Raw genomic sequence first — 19643 nt, 5'->3', positions numbered from 1 at the left:
GGACCTTAGCCGAAGAACAGTTGTCCATAGAATATTTCTTTAACAGTTCAGTGGTGTATTTCTCTTGATGAATGAATATCCCTTGCGGAACTTGTTTCACTTGAAGTCCTAGAAAGAAGTTAATCTCTCTATTCATGCTCATTTTGAACTTGTTGGTCATGAGCATAGCAAATTCATCCACCATTCCTTGATCAGTCGATCCGAAGATGATATCATCCAGATATATTTGTACAAGCATAAGGTGATTACCATTTGCTTTTCTAAATAACGTGGGGTCAATCACTCCTCTCTTGTACCCGGATGAGATGAGGAATTCAGAAAGAGTCTCATACCATGCTCTTGGGGCTTGCTTCAGACCGTAGACTGCTTTTTCAAGCTTGTAGCAGTGGTCTGGGAATTCAACATTTTCAAAACCTGGAGGTTGCTGAAGATAAACCTCTTCTTTTAATTCCCCATTGAGAAATGCACTCTTAACGTCCATTTGGTGTACCTTGACGTTCTTGTGGGCTGCGTATGCTAGGAAGATCCGGATAGCTTCCATGCGTGCTACCAGAGCATACGTTTCATCATAGTCAATACCTTCAAGTTGACTGTAGCCCTTTGCAACTAGTCTTGCCTTGTTTCTAACTACCGCACCAGATTCATCCAGCTTGTTTTTGAACACCCATTTAGTGCCAACAATGGAGTGACCACGTGGCTTCGGAACGAGCTGCCAAACTTTGTTTCTTTGAAATTCTTCTAGCTCTTCTTGCATTGCAGCTATCCAGTCAGGTTCAAGCAATGCTTCTTTGATCGTTCTGGGCTCTACTGAGGACATAAATGTTGCGTAGTGGCAGTGATCAGATAGGTCCTTGGAAGATTGAGTCTGGATACCTGTGGATGGGTTGCCAATGATTTGACCTGGTGGGTGGTCCTTCGTCCATACGTGTAAACGGGGCTGCAGATGATCAGCAGCTGCGGTAGAGGGAATATCTTGTGTAAGGGTCGAATAGTTGTAATTAGTCGAAGTATATGTCTTGTACCCTTCGGACATTTTGTAATCTATTTTACTAGGGCATTGTATTCAAAGCTTAACGCATAGTCCTTAGTATATTTTTTGTATGCTTTCCTCTCCTATAAATAGGAGTGTTTATTAGAGTCATAAGGATGAGTCTTTACAGAATTGACATTTGTACTCTGTAAAACTTGAGAGCGTAATAGAGCTGAAACAAGATCATATTTACATCTGTGTTCAAATCTCGCAATCCTACTTTGATCATAAAACTCTGATTCATTTCATACTCGATTCATAGCTTCATCAATTGGTATCAGAGCAGGAATCATATCTCTGATCTGATTTTCATCTTTTCAAAAGCTTTTAAATCAACTTTTTGGTTTAAGAAGATCCGCACTTTTTGAAAGTGAAAAATTCATTGGATCTAAGTCTGTGATTCGATTATGCACTTGAATCATTGAATCGAGTGTTCTGCTAGTGATTCTGATGTGAATCATATAGTTTGTTGTCAAATTCTCAAAGTTTCTTCAAAAATTCTCAAGGAATTATTCCGTACATTAATGGCGTCTTTCAATCTTAATTCCATGACTTCATTTTCTAGGATCATCCACTAAAATTCATATACTAATTCCTGAGTATTACGATCAATGGGCTGATCGTATGCAGGATTATCTCAACGGATTGGATGAAGAACTGTGGAATTGCATTTCTGGCAATCTCAATCCACCAATGAATGTTCAACCAATTGGATCATCTTCTGGAAGTTCCGAAGTTGAGAATCAGTCTGATCGTCTGAAAAAGCTAGAGAAGAGATGCGTGAGAGAACTAAGAGGTTCTTTGCCTCCAGTTGTGTACAACTATGTGAGGAGTTGTACAACTGCAAAGGAGATCTGGAACATTCTCTAGGAGAAATTTCAGGGAAGTGAGAAAACAAAAGTTAACTCAGTGAAGCAATGCTTAGTGGAACTGAAGGACTTCAGACAGAAAGATGGTGAAACGATTGAAGTGTACTATGATCATCTAAATGAATTAATCTATCGATGCAATCGATATGGTATCACCAGATAAGCCATGGAGTTCAATTTAATTTTTGTTATGGGTCTTCATAAGGAGTGGCGTAGTGTGAGCATGATGGTTAAGAATCAACAGAGCTTTGACACATCAACTTTGAATGACTTGTACAATCAGCTGAAGTCTCATGAAAGTGAAGTAAACGAAATTGCTAAAGAATCGAAGGCAAGTTTGGGAGGTCCACTAGCTTTGGTTTCGAAGATCTCTGAAAGGGAAGCTGAGAAAGATGTTTCGGACGAAGACGAAGGGTTCATCATGAACTCAGATGATGAGGCGATTGGTTTCTATTCAAAAAATCGTGTGAAAAAGTTCTTCAAAAAGCCATTCAATCCGAAGGCAAAGTCATCTGAGACAAAAGGGAATTTTATGAGTAAAAGTGTTGGGGATGAGAAGAAGAAGGAAGAGAAGAAAGATACGAAGTTTGTTGAGGGAAAACAGAGAAGAAGTTAAAGGGAGATGCTGGGATTGATTGTCATTATTGCAACGGGGCTATTCATTTAGCTAATGATTGCATGCTAAGGAAGAAAGATGAGAAAAAGAATAAGACGAAGGATGAAGCGTACTATGTGGAAAAGTTGGAGGAGGTGCGTGCGAAGGCAAAGAATCTTTCATTAGTTGCTCGTGGTGAACAAGAAGAAGATGGAACTTATCAAATTTGGTCATCTGGATCAGATGATGAGGAGATGCGAAATCCAACCCACGGAGCAATGTATGCAAAGATGGAAGAAGATTCAGATGAGAAGGAATATGAAGTTCATGGGAGATGCTTCGTATCAAAAGCTGCTGACAAATCTCCCATGACCACGAAGGTACGTAATATTCTTGAATCTTTCAATATTCCAGTACATGCTTATAATTCTGAATTAGTATCTTTCGATGAAACTGTTACTTATTTTGACTCAATTGTGGTATCTGCTAGCAATGAGGCTAAGAAGTTGTCTATGCAGTTGCTAGAGACACAGAAGAAACTAGATTCGAAAATTACTAAGATAGATTGTTTAGAACTTCAAATAACTAATATCATGGTGGATAGGGATAACTTGTCTAGTGAAACGAAACTGTTGTTAGCCCAGAGGAACATTTACTGTAATTCGGCTAAAAGATTGTATGGGAAATTAACTGAACTACATCATTCGTGCGAAATCAGTAAAGAACAACACAGAAAATTGCTGCCATTTTTAGCTTATGAAAGAGCTACGGTAGATAACATTACGTATGACTGTGAAAAATAAATAGTTGATTTTAACAAAGTTCCGAATGATAAGTATAGATATGGAATAGTCAAAGTTGATGAATGTCTTGATGCGAATGAATTAGTTAATATTGTGAATGATACTTTGACTAAATCTGAACAAATTCAAATTTTGAAAAAGACAGAGAATTCAACGTCTGATTCTCAATCTAATTTTGCTGATATTGAAGATAATTCTGATAATATTAGTGAAATTAGTCAGCTTGAAGATGTTGATTGTTCTCAGTTGTCTGTTGTTAATGTTGCTTCAACATCTAAAGGGAAAGAAAAAGTTAAGGATTTGATGGTTGAAAATGAAACTGATATACCTTCAACTTCGAAAGTTTGTGAAATGAACTTCGTGGATCTCAAAGACAGCCAAACTGATGATAGTGATGATGAAGATGAAGAGAAAATTTCAAAAGAAAAGAAATATTCAAAGGAAGAAGAAATTTTCTCGAATAGTTGTTGATCAAGTGTATGGTGATACACAAAAGTTCGAAAAAGTAATGAATGAAAAAGGTGAACATTATTTTGAAACGAATATAGTGGTTTATCCAAATTTCAAATGCACAGATGATGTCATTTTTCCAAATCAAGTTTTCGTCACAACTGGAAATGTTGAGAATATCAAACCAGAATTAAAGAAGTTGGTTGAGGAGCATAATTCAAAAACAACTGAAGAAGGTTTTTTCGCAAATCAAAGCATAGTTGAAAACAACTTAACAAAGAATTCGTATGTATTTCAACGTCAAAACCACAAAGACAATGGGTTGAAAAATCAAAAATTGAAAAAGAGAATTCAAAACCTGTTGAAAAAGAAAATGAAAAAGTTGTTAAACTAAATTCTAAGGAATTTAAAGATCAAATTGACAAATTTTCGAAGGAAAACAACATTTCGAAAAGACAAGCAAGAAAGAAAATATTTTGGCAAAATGTTGAGTCTCAAAAGATGTCTGAATCACAATCAAACAAAATTGTTTTCAAAGCTAAAAATTCCTATTTTTCAACAAAAACCAAACATTCATCTCAATCAAATCATACAAGATCTGAAGTGAATAAGCAATCAAAGTTTTCGAAAGTTTCTGAAACTAACAAATCAAGAGCATTTTCAAATAAACCTAATGCAAATCAAACATTTGTTCAACGACAAAATTTTAAATCAACAGTCGATTCATCATATGCTTATTCTTTTTTAACAAATCCCCAAGTTGAATTTGTTCCTCAAAAGCCAAATTTTCCTATTCATACGAAGAAAGAAACAATGAAAACGTCACGTGAAAAAGGAATGACTTCAAGAAAGAACATTGATCATTGGCTTGAAGGTAAAGGAAAGATGTATCAGTCGAATGCATATTCAAAGGAGAAAATTCATGAAGCATATGAAAAATATGTGAATACTTCTTTGAACGGAAGTTCATCTTCTAAGGAATCGAACATCTCGGTCAAAGCTTGGAAACCAGTATCAAAGGCAAAGAATGTTCATACTCAAACTCAGAATTCGAAGGGCAGTGTCAGTGCACATTCGAAACCATCAAACACTTATGTTTCAGTTCCTTTAGATGATGAAGTGAACTTAATTGATAGTCTCAAAACCAAAGTTTGTGATTGGGTTAAAAGTTCTTCATTACATTCAAAATTAAAATCTAATTTACAAGGACCCAAAAAGCCTTGGGTACCTAAATTTTTCCACTGATTGCAGGTACTGAGTGACGAGCAATATGATAACAAGTGGTATATTGATAGTCGTTGCTCTCGTCACATGACTGGGAAGAAGGAGAATTTACGAGATTTTCAAAGTCTCAAAAATGCTGGAGTAGTAAAATTTGGGAACAATAAAAAATGTCAAGTCAAAGGATATGGGAAGATCACAAATAGACAATTCACAGTGAATCGTGTTGCATATGTTGAAGGTCTCCAACATAACTTGATAAGTGTTTCTTAACTTGTTGTGGGCATTGGCAATCAAGTTCTCTTTAACGAAGAAGGTAGTATTATTTCGAATGTCAACACAAATGAAGTGTTACTGAAATCCAAAAGGAAAGGTGATATGTTCACTCTGGACATCAATCCTATTGTAGGCAAACCTGCAGTATGCCTTCTTTCGAAAGCCACATCTGATCTAAGCTGGTTATGGCATCGAAGACTTTCACATCTCAACTTTCGAAACATCAACAAACTGGTCATACAAGATCTGGTAAGAGGTTTACCTGTACTTAAATTTGATAATGATTCTTTATGTGCAGCTTGTGAAGTTGGCAAGCAACATAAACAAGGTCATCCAATTATGATAGATTCGAAAATTGTTGCACCTCTGGAGCTTTTACATATTGATTTGTGTGGTCCTTCGACTGTTTCAACTCTCAATACGAAACGGTACATTTTAGTTATTGTTGATGATTTTTCCAGATTTACGTGGGTTTATTTTCTCAGGCTTAAATCCGAAGTTGCACAAATCATGATTGATTTTATTAAAAAGATGGAAACGACATTAAAGAAGATTGTTTGAAAGATCAAGAGTGATCATGGAACTGAATTGAAGAACAATGTTCTTGATTCATTTTTGGTGGACAAAGGGATTTCGCATAATTTTTCATCTCCTTACACACCACAACAAAACGGTGTTGTAGAACGAAGGAATCGCTCACTATGCGAAGCAGCAAGAACCATGTTGGCATATGCGAATTTACCTCAATATCTTTAGGCTGAGGCAATATCCACTGCATGTTTTACTCAGAACAGATCTTTCATACACAGGCGTTTTAATATTACACCATACGAAATATTGAATAATCGTAAACCTAATGTGAAATTCTTTTATGTTTTTGGATGTAGGTGCTTTATTATGAATCTCAAGGATCATATTTCGAAATTTCAAGCAAAAGCTGATGAAGGGATTTTTCTTGGATATTCGCACAATTCTGTCGCATATCGTGTCTTAAATAAGCGGACACGAAAAGTGGAAGAAACTTTCAATCTCACATTCGATGATTACTATGTTAAACAAAATGAGCATAAATTTGCAAATCATCCAATTTTACAAGACACACAAGTTGAAACTGAATTTTTACAAATGGATGATATTGATTATGATTTAATTTTTGGAATTTCATATCATGCAGTTGATGCTGAAATTCATGCTCCTGATAATCACATACCCGAATATGCGAAGTTTACTAATGACTCAACATCAATTCATCAAGAAGGCGAAAGTATGCAAAATAATCCAGTGGAGGGGGAGCACTTGGATTCGAATACTTTAAACGATGATGAGCATTCTTTCGAGGGGGAGAAAGAAAGATTGAATGCTAATGTTGAGGGGGAGCCTAGAGTTGAGGGGGAGCATATAGAAAATATTGCAAATAATAATGATTTTGATGATGTTTGTTCGATTGCAGGTTCTAAGAATAATGATATATACGAAGATGCTCCTTTGGAATTTGATCCAGCATATCCACCAATGGAAAAATGGACAAGAGATCATCCGAAGGATCAAGTAATTGGGAATCCACAAGAGGGAGTTTTAACAAGAGCTCAAATTCGTGCAAAGAATGAGGTATTGAATACTCATCAAGAATTTTGCATGTTCAATGTTTTCATATCTAAAATTGAACCAAAAACAATTAAGGTTGCAATGGAACACTCAGATTGGGATGCTGCAATGCAATCTGAATTATCTGAATTTGAACGAAACAAGGTTTGGAGATTAATTCCTAAACCTGAAAATGTTTCAATTGTCGGGTTAAAATGGATTTTCAAAAATAAACCGACAAAGATGGAAACATTATTCGAAACAAAGCCAGACTTGTTGTTAAAGGATATTCACAACAAGAAGGAATCGACTATGAAGAAACCTTTGCCCCTGTCGCAAGACTCGAGGCTGTTCGAATATTTCTGGCATATGCAGCTCATAAAGATTTTGATGTTTATCAAATGGACGTGAAGTGTGCATTTTTAAATGGAGAGCTTGAAGAGACTGTTTATGTGGAACAACCCCCAGGTTTTATTAACGAAGAATATCCAAATTATGTTTATATTTTAGATAAGGCAGTTTATGGTTTAAAACAAGCACCAAGAGCATGGTATGCCACTCTAACTTCGTTTTTGAAACAATCTAAATTTAAACAAGGATCTGTTGATCCCACATTATTTCGAAAGAAAGTGCGGAATCATCTAATGCTTGTTCAAATTTATGTTGATGATATTATTTTTGGCTCAACTGACCCTGCTTTGTCTAGAGAATTCGAAGATTTGATGAAGAGTAAGTTCAAAATGAGCATGATGGGAAAAATAAATAATTTTCTTGGTTTGAATATTCGTCAAAACAGAGAAGGAATTTTCATCAATCAAGAAAAATATACGAAGAATTTGCTCGAAAAATTTGGATTGACGAATAGCACAAAGTTACGAGTTCCAATGGCAACGGGCATAAAGTTAACACCATCGTTAGATAAACCAACCGTTGATATAACTCTTTATCGAAGCATGATTGGTTCATTACTTTATCTCACAGCAAGTAGACCTGATATCATGTTTTCTATGTGTAATTGTGCCAGGTATCAATCTAATCCACGAGAGCCACATCTCACTACTGTGAAGAACATATTTCGTTATCTTAAAGGAACAATTTCGTTAGGATTGTGGTATCCTTCGAAAACTAGATTCTTCGTCCAAGCATATTCGGATGCAGACTTGGGTGGTTGTAATCTAGATAGAAAAAGTACAAGTGGTGGATGTCAATTTCTTGATGGCAAATTAGTGAGCTGGCAATCGAAAAAGCAAACATGTGTATCAATCTCAACAGCTGAAGCAGAATATGTGGCTGCTGCCGCTTTCACTTCACAAATAATATGGATTCAAAGTCAATTACGTGATTATGCAATTAATATGAAAAAGATTCCATTATATTGTGATTCTCAAAGTGCAATAAGAATTTGTCATAATCTTGTGCAGCATTCGAAGACTAAACATATAGCTCTTCGTTACCACTTCATCAAGGATCACGTGGAGGATGGGAATATTGAAGTACATTTTGTGAAAACAACTGATCAGTTAGATGATATTTTTACGAAGACATTAGATGAAAAATCTTTTGTGCGAATTATAGAAGGACTGGGAATGATCGATGGAAATTCTGTTCCATGCGAAAAAGAAGAATGATGGGTGACAAAGCATGAATCAGAGGCGCTGAATAAAAGATAACGCAAAGTCATTCAGCATTCAGCGGTTACTGTTCATAGTCAACGATTCGACCCCTTCGAATTCGCACATTTGTCACTTATATTAAGGGCTGATTCAGTGATTACTGTTCATAGTCAACGCTTCGACCCCTTCGAATTCGTATATTAATCACTTCTCAGGGGATGATAAAATTTCGTGTTTTGCAACAAGTCTTATTTCAAATTTTCGAAAAATTAAAAATCCAAAAAGATTTCTTTTGTTTTTGTCTTTCAAATTTTCGAAAAATTAAAAATCCAAAAAGATTTTCTTTAGTTTTGTATTTCAAATTTTCGAAAAATCAAAAATCCAAAAAGATTTTCTTTTGTTTTGTATTTCAAATTTTCGAAAAATCAAAAATCCAAAAAGATTTTCTTTTGTTTTGTATTTCAAATTTTCGAAAAATCAAAAATACAAAAAGATTTTCTTTTGTTTTTGTCTTTCAAATATTCGAAAAATCAAAAATTCAAAAAGATTTTCTTTTGTTTTTGTCTTTCAAATTTTCGAAAAATCCAAAATCCAAAAAGTTTTTTTTTTGTATTTTAAATTTTCGAAAACTTCAAAACAACATAAATATTTTCAGTTTTATTTTATTGCAGAATATCATGAAGATATAAGATGGAATATGTTGGCAGTTCTAGGGTCAGGTAAATTTTTTCGCATGAATTGATCAATATTTTTCGCATTTTGAACTAGTTAAGTTGTCCCTAGAAGCATGCTGCTGCATGTTGTCCAAAAAGCCTCCAATGACTCAATATGTGTGTACGAAAGCCTTAATGAAATTCTTCATACGAATATTTCTTCACAATTAGGCTTATATTCACATTAGTCTCTGAGCTACCTGACTCTTCTCAAAATGAGTTAAGAGTTTCCTGTTTGGTCCAACAATAACAGAGGTACTTTTCATGTCTTAAATCCATCTTTTTCACCCAAAAGTTCTTACACAATCACACACAAAGACATATGTCCGAGAGGTCTCTGATCAAACCAATCGAGACTTAGACATATCAAAATTTTGTGTTTATGATCTGACATAATGAGACCGTGATGAAAGTGAAACCCAATTTTCATAATCTTGTTAATGAATTGACGGGGAACTAAGTTCTAGATATTCACGAAACTTTTTGTTTCTGTACCCAAATTCGAAACTCCAAATCATATTCATTTCGAATGAGTGGTCTTGATCAAACATTCGAAACCCACGATGTTTGTTACCCAACAAGATCCAGCACAAATTTTTTTCATGAATATGATTTCCGTGTGAGTTTACTTCGAATTCCAAAGTTACTTTAAACATTTTTCAAAACACACTTGTCACTGACTACACTGGTCAAACAAGTAATTTCTGTTACAATTACTCACCTTATGTTAAGGCTGATATGTAACGAAATTTATTAAGCCACCTATGTAGCCTTACAAAAGATACCCTTCGAAACTTCTCTACAAGTTTTCGATTGTAATTCACGGGAACATACACAAGCTGTTGATCATCTCTCTTGATGATTAACAAAGCAACCTTTGCCCGGGGTTTAACTGCATTCGTGTCAAATTAAATTTTTGACATCACAAAATTTCAAAATTTTTATTTCATTGTTTCTTGTCTAACTTTCTTTGGAACACTGTACTCACGAAATCCTTGAGGTTCTGAGTAATACCAACTCAGGCTGGTGATTTCGAACTTCTGGCGTATGACTTCGCTTTTCAACCCAAAAGTGAAAGAGCCTTGCTTCCATACGAAGAGTCATAACGGTTACAAATCAACTTGGGGATAACAATACAGGCTGTCTACATATGACGTATGGTATTCTGTACGGTTTTCAAGGTGATGTGACAGATACTTTTTGATGCATGGCTACCTTTCCACAGTAATGGTCTGATTTTTAAGGTGCCACGTCGGATCTCATTAAATGCATCCCGCTTCAAATTAAAAAATCAGGGTTACATATAAAAGGGGATTCAAGGGTTAATTTTCAGTTTACGCGATCAAAACAATCAAACTTTCTAAATTCTCTGTTCATCATCATCCTCAAACCCTAACAATGGCGACTTCTGCTCATGTCGATTCTCATACCACTGAAGACGCTTCTTCATTACCGATCATGAAGATTCAGGCTACAAACTACCAGAAGAGATGAAGATGCTAATCGTTGCTTTGAAGAATTCTGTTTTGTCAAAGGCGATGTTTAACTCTTTCTCGGTTCCATTATCCTGGCTTTCACAAGCAGGATCAACTGCAACATACAACAAAGCTTCTGATACGATCACTTTTCATCTTCTGAACGACAAAAAGGTCAAGTTATCCAAGAAAGTTTTCTGTCAAATTCTTGATATCCCGAATACGCCTCCATATGTTGCTGTTACTTTTCCCCAAATTGTTCACATGTTCAACGAGATGGGTTATCAGCCACCATTGTCCAAGATAAGTGATTTTAAAAAGTCTGGTCTTCCACGACTCTGGAATTTCCTGTTTGGGATCTTTCTAAGGTGTTTAACTGGGCGTTCTACTGGTTTGGATAAAGGAAGGATGGAAGTGTATGCCATGGTAGCTGGTATATATTATGATCTTCAAGTCGATTATTCTACTAAACTATGGAAGGAATTTCAAAAAGGAGTAGAACACATGAATGCCACTCACGGTATTTCGTGTGCAAGATACTGGAGTCTGATTCTGCAACATTTTTACAATAAGGAAGGAATTTTTGTGGCTAATGCTGAAGAAAGAGCAGTTTTCCAACCGTACCACTGTCCGAAGGATGTCACTGATAATGCTGATATTTTTCCATCAGTTACTAGAATTCCAGATGCTATGCTTAAAAGAGTTAATCCTTCGAACTCTGTCTTGGTAGCATATTTATAGACAATCAATTCTACAATTGAAACTGGCAAACTCCTGGATATCGAGGAAACAAAATCCAAGAAGTCGAAGAATACTGAAACTGAATGAAAATCTTCGAAATCTCCGAAGAGGAAGCCGGTGGTTGTTGAAGTATCTGTTGCTGAGACCCAAGTGACTGAGCCTATCATTGTAGAAAATCAAGAGCATGTCAATATTTCTTCGAAGACTGGAATGTTTCAAAGGATCAAAATGAAGTCTACCCATAAACGCAAGTCTCCTACACCACAAATGATTCGAAAACCCCAAATTACACATCAAGGTGTGTTAATTAGAGAGGTGCCAGCACCGGTTTCTCCAGTGTCCAAGAAACGAATGACTGAGGATATGGCCAAGCGTTTGACCAAGAAGAAAAAGAAGAAGACTCGAAAGCTGGTGATTTCTACTGAGTCAACTGAAGATGATGACGAACAAATTCCTGAAACTCCAATTTTTGCTCAGACTTCAACTCCTGAGAAAATACTCATCAGTACACCCGAAGATTCGATTGCCAAATCAGTTCCTGAGGAGGTTCGAACTTCAGGCATCCCTGCACACGTATCTGATACGGATGCAAATGTCAGTATGGGTGAAGGTCTTGTTACTTCTGCTTCTTTCGAACATATTGTTTCTTCATCACCATCTATTCCCATCTCATCAACCACAGATTCACCTACATTCGAACACATTATCAATCAACCATTCACCTCAATTTTTTCTTCTCAATCTACCGATCCACCTAAACCAATTTCACCTATTCAAGAAACCATTGAAATGGAGACAGAGACTGACAATGAAGGGTTTGGAGGAACGTTTGAAGACTTGGAATTTCAAGATGAAGAAGAACAATTTCCAGACCACATGTTGATGACCATGAAGCAGTATAAAATTCTGAATCAAAAATTGAATTCCATAATTCAATCTCAAGCCGATCTTGGAGGGGGTTCATCTGTTTCTTGTTTAGAGATTGATTCTATGTTCAAGATGTTCGAAGCCAGAATAGTGAGCAAAGTATCGGGGATGCTTAAAGACTCTGAATCTCGACTCTTGGAGAAGATTGATCATAATGATCAAAACAATGAAATTCGGATTAATTCGCAGAGTTCGAAGTTTACTGGTGACCTGAGAGAATTGAAAAATGTTGCCAAGGAAAGACATGTTCTTTTCGTTCAAGATGTGAAGAAAGTTCGAGAGGATGTTAACTTACAGATTCACGAACTTCGTGAAGATATGAAAAGAGAAATTGCTACGGCTCAACAAGACTATGTTTCCTTGCATCAAAAAGTTGATATAATTTGTGACGCTGTCACCAAATTTGTCAAGTTGTATGAAAATTTGAGTCCTCAAATTATTCAAATTTCAACAAGTGAAAGTGCGAACTTTGAAGAAGTGCTTTCTCTACTCAAGGAGTTAAAGGAACTTTCTGTCAAGCCGATTTCTTCTCCTTTGATAACTCCTGAATTTGTGTCTCAGAAGTTTATCCAGTTCGAAGCCATTCTTAATAAACAACTTGCTCCTCTCCTTCGCATATCAAGTCTTCTTCCAACCGTAACTGCCACGCCTGTTTTCACAGGGGTGCAAGGGGGAGAAAGGAAAACGAGTGATTCGAAGACTAGTGGAGAAGATGCGAAGGTGGTGGGAAAAGTCTTTTCTTCGATTGTTATTGAAAAGTCGAAGGAAGAAAAGAAGTCGAAGGAAGAAAAGAAGGTGGTGGGATTGTAATTGGTAAACCTTCAGAAACTGATGAAAGTGGTTCAAAACAAAAGGAGGTAATAGACAATCCAACATTGAAAGACAAGGGGAAATCGATTGTTATTGAAAAGTCGAAGGAAGAAAAGAAGGCTGAAGCTGAAGCTGAGATTGAAAAGCTCAGAATCGTTCAAAGTATAATGGCTCAGCGAGCAGGTGATCCAAAGGGAATGGATAAAGGGGATCCAACGAAACACTATAACTATGAAACAATCGAAGCCAAGGTTGCATTCAATCACATGTATTCGTTTGAAAAGAAACCAAAGCAGAGTTACCTGGTCACGAATACTGATGCAAGCCACCTGGATTTCCCGATAAATGAAATGATGTTTATCATGCCTCAGTTCAAGGCAGAAGGGAATTTTAAAAACAAGGATGAAGGGACACACATGAAAATTCGTTTTCATGCTGTTCTAGGAAAAGCCCCTGGATGTTTGGTCTTTGATCCAAATCAAGAAGGTGATAAGTATGAAAAAGGATGTGGTTTTCGAAAACACAGTCCAAAATTTTAAATATGTGGTTTCCAAGGCAGATGGAAAAATTTGTGAATTCACTGTTGTAGATTTTCCATTAATGAACTTGTATGATCTTATACAAGTTGCATTACTTTTGAAAGACAAATCATTTTCTTATCTTCAAAACACAGAACCGGAGGAATTCAAGCTTGGAGTTGCTCACATCAAAATCTTCATCGAAAATTACTATGAGTGTTTGGTAATGACTGATGTGGAGTTAGAAACAGCTAAAGGAATGGAAATAAAAGCTCCAATGGCTCCTTCGAAGACTCAGGCTGATTTAAAGAAGTATGCTGATGGTGAAATTTGTCTAAAGCCTTTTGGATTAGTCTGCGCAGGGAAAGACAAAGCTGGAAAAGCGAAAAGGTTTTTATTTCAGGCAAGTGAAGTGGAAAGGTATTCAACGTCTCAATATACGAACTTAATTGTTCGTATGAATCACTGCAAGAAGAACAATGAAGGAGATAAGAAAGAGTTGAAGAAAATTATCTCTTGGTACACAGAGATTCGAAGGGTGTTGCTGTATTCCATCACACTTCTCACTAATTGAAGACTTCGACTATTATTACAAAGGGGGAGATTGTAAGGGTCGAATAGTTGCTGTATTCCATCACACTTCTCAGTAATTGAAGACTTCGACTATTATTACAAAGGGGGAGATTATAAGGGTCGAATAGTTGTAATTAGTCCTCTGGAACCTGAGAAGGTTCCCCCTGGACTGCGGATGGGAGAGTGATAATCCTTGGATCGGTTCTCGTGTCAATGTTCTCTATGAGTTCATCATCCGAATCCGAAGATACGTTTGATGGTAATAATTCTCTGCGGATGGGAACCTGAACAACATCAGGTACTGGAACCTCGACGGTTGTTGCTAGATCCGGAGTAGAGCTTTCCCCCTTAACCGGAGAGGTGAAAGTATTGAGAGATGCTACTTCAGATAGAGATAGTCCAGAAACATCAGCGTGTTGTTGTTGAGCTGCCGGTGACACAAGAACTTCGGATAGTTTCGCCGTTTCAACAGGATCGAAAAGATCGTCATAATTGACTTCAACTAGATTTAAAGGACCTGAAGAGGCAGGAATATCGCTTTCCATGATTGTGGTGGTTTCAGTGGATGGAGGGGCATTGCGGATATGAGAATCATCAAATTTCACATCGAAGCTGTCAATGATCAGCCTTGTACGTCTGATGAGCACTCGATAAGCAACATTGTTAGTGGAATAACCAAGGAAGATGCCTTCATCAGACTTTGGTGCAAACTTGTTAAGCTAATCTCGGTTGTTGATCACGAAACATCTACACCCAAAGATATGAAAGAAGCGAACATTTGGCTTGCGGTTGTTAAGGCCCTCATATGGTGTTTTATTGAGGCGTTTGCACACAATGCTTCGGTTTTGGACAAAGCATGCAGTTGCTACAACTTCAGCCTAGAAGTAGAGAGGAAGGTGTGCGAAGTTGAGCATGGATCTGGCTGCTTCTACTAGAGTGCGGTTCCTTCTTTCTACTACTCCATTTTGTTGCGGTGTGTAGGGGGCTGAGAAGTTGTGAGAGATGCCCTTGGACACCAATAAACTGTTCAGAAGATGATTAGTGAACTCGGTTCCATTATCACTGTGGATACGTCTTACTGGAAGCTTGATCTGAAGTTCGATTTCTTTGATGAAGTTGATGAAAATCTGCGGTGTTCTGACTTGAGTCTGAGGAAGAAGACCCATGTGAAGCATGTAAAGTCATCTACTATAACGAGTATGTACTTCTTGTGGTGGAGACTGGCTACGGTTGATGGACCGCAGAGATCAATGTGCAATAGCTCCAGTGGTTCAGAAACAGAAGAATCCATTACCAGAGGGTGACTTGCTTTGGACTGTTTACCACATTCACAAGTCGGACAGAGAGTATCGTTGCTGAATTTGAGAATACGGAGACCTCTGACTAGTTCTCCGGTGACCAAATTGTTGATGTACCTGAAGTTTAGGTGAGCTAGCTTGCGGTGCCATAGCCAGCTGACTTCGGATACAGCTTTGGATAGGAAGCACAACTGCGGTCTACCAATGATCAGAGAGACATCCAAAGGATACATGGTACCTTCGGATCGGGATTTGATCAGACATGTGTTCCTATCACTTGTCATTACGTAGAAAAATTGATCATCAAATTCAACTCGATGTCCTGCTTTACATAGGTGGCCAACACTGATGAGATTGTGTTTAAGGCTTTCTACATAAGCAACCTTCTGAATGGAAAAGTTCCCCGTAGTGAGAACACCGTATCCTCGGATGACCCCATTCGCATTGTTGCCGAATGTGACATTTCCACCATTGCATATTGGCCTGAAATCCCGAAGGTATTCTAACCTTCCGGTCATGTGCAAGGAGCAGGCACTGTCGATTAACCATTCTTCTTCTTGTTCCTCCTTGCACAAGGCCTGAGAATTACACGGTTAGTTTAGGCATCTAAACTAGTTTGGAGCCTGGGGCAATTGGTGAATTTCTGAAAGATGCATGGACCGAGGTTGCAGGGACGGGTCTCTTGTCAACTTTTATTCCTAGTCCTGGGTGTTTGTGCAGATTTGGAGTGTTGTGAGTTTTTGAAAAAGTACGAGTTTTCTGACTCCGACTAGATTTGACATAAGATGAATCCTTTTGACAACTACACTGACATTTACAAAAAGAGATTTTGTCATTTGATCTGACACTATGCTTGGTCAGCTGTTTATAGGATGAATTGGATTTGTTACCGGTCCGAGTTTGCTGATCCCTGACATGTAAGTTGTTGGATTTTCAAAAAGTTTGTTTTTGAAAAGGTTTAGCACGTGCAAATCTTTGAGTCCTTTTTTGTGGGTTTGGTAGGATACCCTTCCGTTTTTTGAAATTTTGACGTGACTTTAAAAGTGTTGGAGTGGGTAAAATACCTTTCCATTTAGGATCATTTGAGGAATAGACCTGAAAACCATTGTTTCGAAAAGACTGAACACCCTTTTGGGTTGTGTCAAAAAGAGTAGGAATGACTTTTGAAGCTGGACTTTCCTTTTTGTTTACTTTCTTGGTAGGAGAGTTTTTTGAAAAGTAGTGTGACAAAACAAATTTTTCTGGACTCTTGGACTTTGGAATTCTGACATGCTTCTTATTTTTTGAAAAAGTTTGTCTATTTGTGCCTTGAGATCTAATTTCCTCTTTGAAGGCCTTTTTGGCCAAGGATTTTGGTGAACCGCAGTCTCTGTTGTTCAACTGCGGTTTCCTAGAATCTTTTGAGATTTTGTAAAAACGAGGACTTGAGTCATCAGAACTTCGGGATTCAGGGATTTGAGAGCATTGACCTACTTCAAAGTTTTCTATGGGTAATTTGTGATGAATTATTTGAAGAGTGGCAGAACTTTTGTTTGACGATTGTGGTAGGGATGACTTGACTACCGCAGAGTAAGTCTTAGTTAGGACTTCAGTGGGACATTTGTGGGACATTTGACTATAGTGTGAAGCACTGCGGTCTGAGGACAGAGATGGGAAGTCCTTCGAGACTTCGGGGCCCTCAATGATAATTTCTTCATCAACTACGGATGAAGTTTGAGAATTTGGATAAATTGTGCCACAGATAGGAATTTGATCACATGTGTGACCCGAAACCTCAGGCACAATTTCCTCAATGACACAATTATTGCTTAGATTGTGCAGTCTACCGAAGTGAGTTTTGATATCTTCGGGAAAAGTCTTGTCATTGACTGGGAAATGAAATTCTCGGTCTGGAGGGACATACAGTCTGTCTTTGTTGAACCGGGGTGAGGAATCCATTGCGGTATGATATCCATTCGACCAACCCCAATTGTATGTATTGTCTATGGTTCCATTGTTTACCAAATTTTCAATAGCTTCACTTTCATTAAATAATTTTTCAATTAAGAGATTTAAGCGTACAATTTCTCTCTGAGCTAAATCTCTCTGGTTCAAAGCTATCTCTAATTGGGTTTCACTCAACATTCTTGCATCTTTTTCTAACTCTAAGTCCTTCTCTAACATAGCCATTTTGAGTCTTTTGTTATCCAGTCGTCCTCTCACATGGAACATCTCTTGGGAGCAATGTTCTTCTCATCTAAGGCTTTATTATAGTCTGTAAGGACGGCAGCACAAGTGTCATTAAGATCATTTATGTAGGGTTGACAGTCATGCATGCTATAGTTTAGAGTTTGGATCATAAGAAGTGAGTTTTGATATCTTCGGGAAAAGTCTTGTCATTGACTGGGAAATGAAATTCTCGGTCTGGAGGGACATACAGTCTGTCTTTGTTGAACCGGGGTGAGGAATCCATTGCGGTATGATATCCATTCGACCAACCCCAATTGTATGTATTGTCTATGGTTCCATTGTTTACCAAATTTTCAATAGCTTCACTTTCATTAAATAATTTTTCAATTAAGAGATTTAAGCGTACAATTTCTCTCTGAGCTAAATCTCTCTGGTTCAAAGCTATCTCTAATTGGGTTTCACTCAACATTCTTGCATCTTTTTCTAACTCTAAGTCCTTCTCTAACATAGCCATTTTGAGTCTTTTGTTATCCAGTCGTCCTCTCACATGGAACATCTCTTGGGAGCAATGTTCTTCTCATCTAAGGCTTTATTATAGTCTGTAAGGACGGCAGCACAAGTGTCATTAAGATCATTTATGTAGGGTTGACAGTCATGCATGCTATAGTTTAGAGTTTGGATCATAAGTTTTACCTGTTCGACGATGCTTAGAGTTCCATCCTTTGCCATGTAGCAGTAGTTCTTGTTCAGCAATGTAGACCCATCATCATCCGCAGTTGCCAGCATGCATATTTTCCCTTCTCCTTTGACATTGCTGATGGCTTCATCTTCGTCTTCGGATGACCAAACTTGATGGTCTCTTTTGACATGGGTTTCGTATGCCCTTGCCTTTTCCTTATCTTCCAACTCTTGAGCCATTCTAAGTTAGAATGCTCTGTCTTTTACTACATTGGCCTTACAATCTCTTGCAAAGTGATTCTCTTTGTTGCATTTGTGACAAATTACAACATCAGTTTTGTCTTCTGAGGGAGTACCGGAGTCAGTGGTTTGAGGAGACTGCGGTACCTCCTTTGGTTGATTATTTTGAGATTGCGGTGGTGGATGAGAAATTTTGGGATATCGAGGATGCTTATTCTGGGAACCGAAGTTACGGTTGAATGAAGGTTTTTTTAACTGTTGATTCTTGCGGAAGGAGGGAGGTGGTAGACGGTTGAACTGTTGGCTAACCAGAGCAATAGCCTTCTGAAATTCTTCTTCATCGTCATACTCTGAGTCAGCTTCGTATGACTGCGGTGAAGTGTCATACAAGGAAGAGTGAGGTGACTACGGTGGAGCTTGTGCTTTGAGAGCAAGTGGTCCTCCGAAGTCAGCACAGTCTTTGAGTACGGTGGATTCTTGTGCTTGCAGCTCTCCATAGAGCTTGTAGAGTGACAAAGAGTGAATCTTTCTATCGCCTTGGACTATCATCTTAGCCGTAGTCCAATGTCTTCCCAAACCATTAAGAAACTGAAGATTTGTTTCATGGTTACTGCGGATGGTGCCTGCATTGGATAACTTGGTGACTATCAGGTTGAACCTTTTGAAGGAGTCTAACAAACTTTCGCCAGTATGAGCTTTGAAGTTGTTAAACTCATTGAGTGCGGTAGTAAGCTTCTTGTCTTGTGGTTGTTTAGAGCCTTCATACAAGTTCTTGAGAACATCCCAGATCTCTTTTGCTGATTTGCAATTTATGATAATATCGAAGTTGTCAGGAGCAACTCCGCAGGAGATTTCATAAAAAGCAACAACATCATTTTTTCATTTTATCTTGATCATCCTTGGTGGGACGGTTCATGACTGGTTGACCTCCTCCTAGTCTGGTTGTAGCGCCGTCAGTTTGGACTGGTGTAAGGATTGGGACATGTGGTCCTTCTTCTACGGATCGCCATACATCTCTACCAAGTCTCCTTAGGTATCTTTCCATTCTTTGTGACCAGTG

This window comes from Lactuca virosa, chromosome 9, assembly GCF_052849685.1.
Source record: "Lactuca virosa cultivar CGN04683 chromosome 9, Lactuca_virosa_CGN04683_v6, whole genome shotgun sequence".
NCBI lineage: Eukaryota > Viridiplantae > Streptophyta > Magnoliopsida > Asterales > Asteraceae > Lactuca > Lactuca virosa.
Note: the sequence above shows the minus strand (reverse complement) of the source record.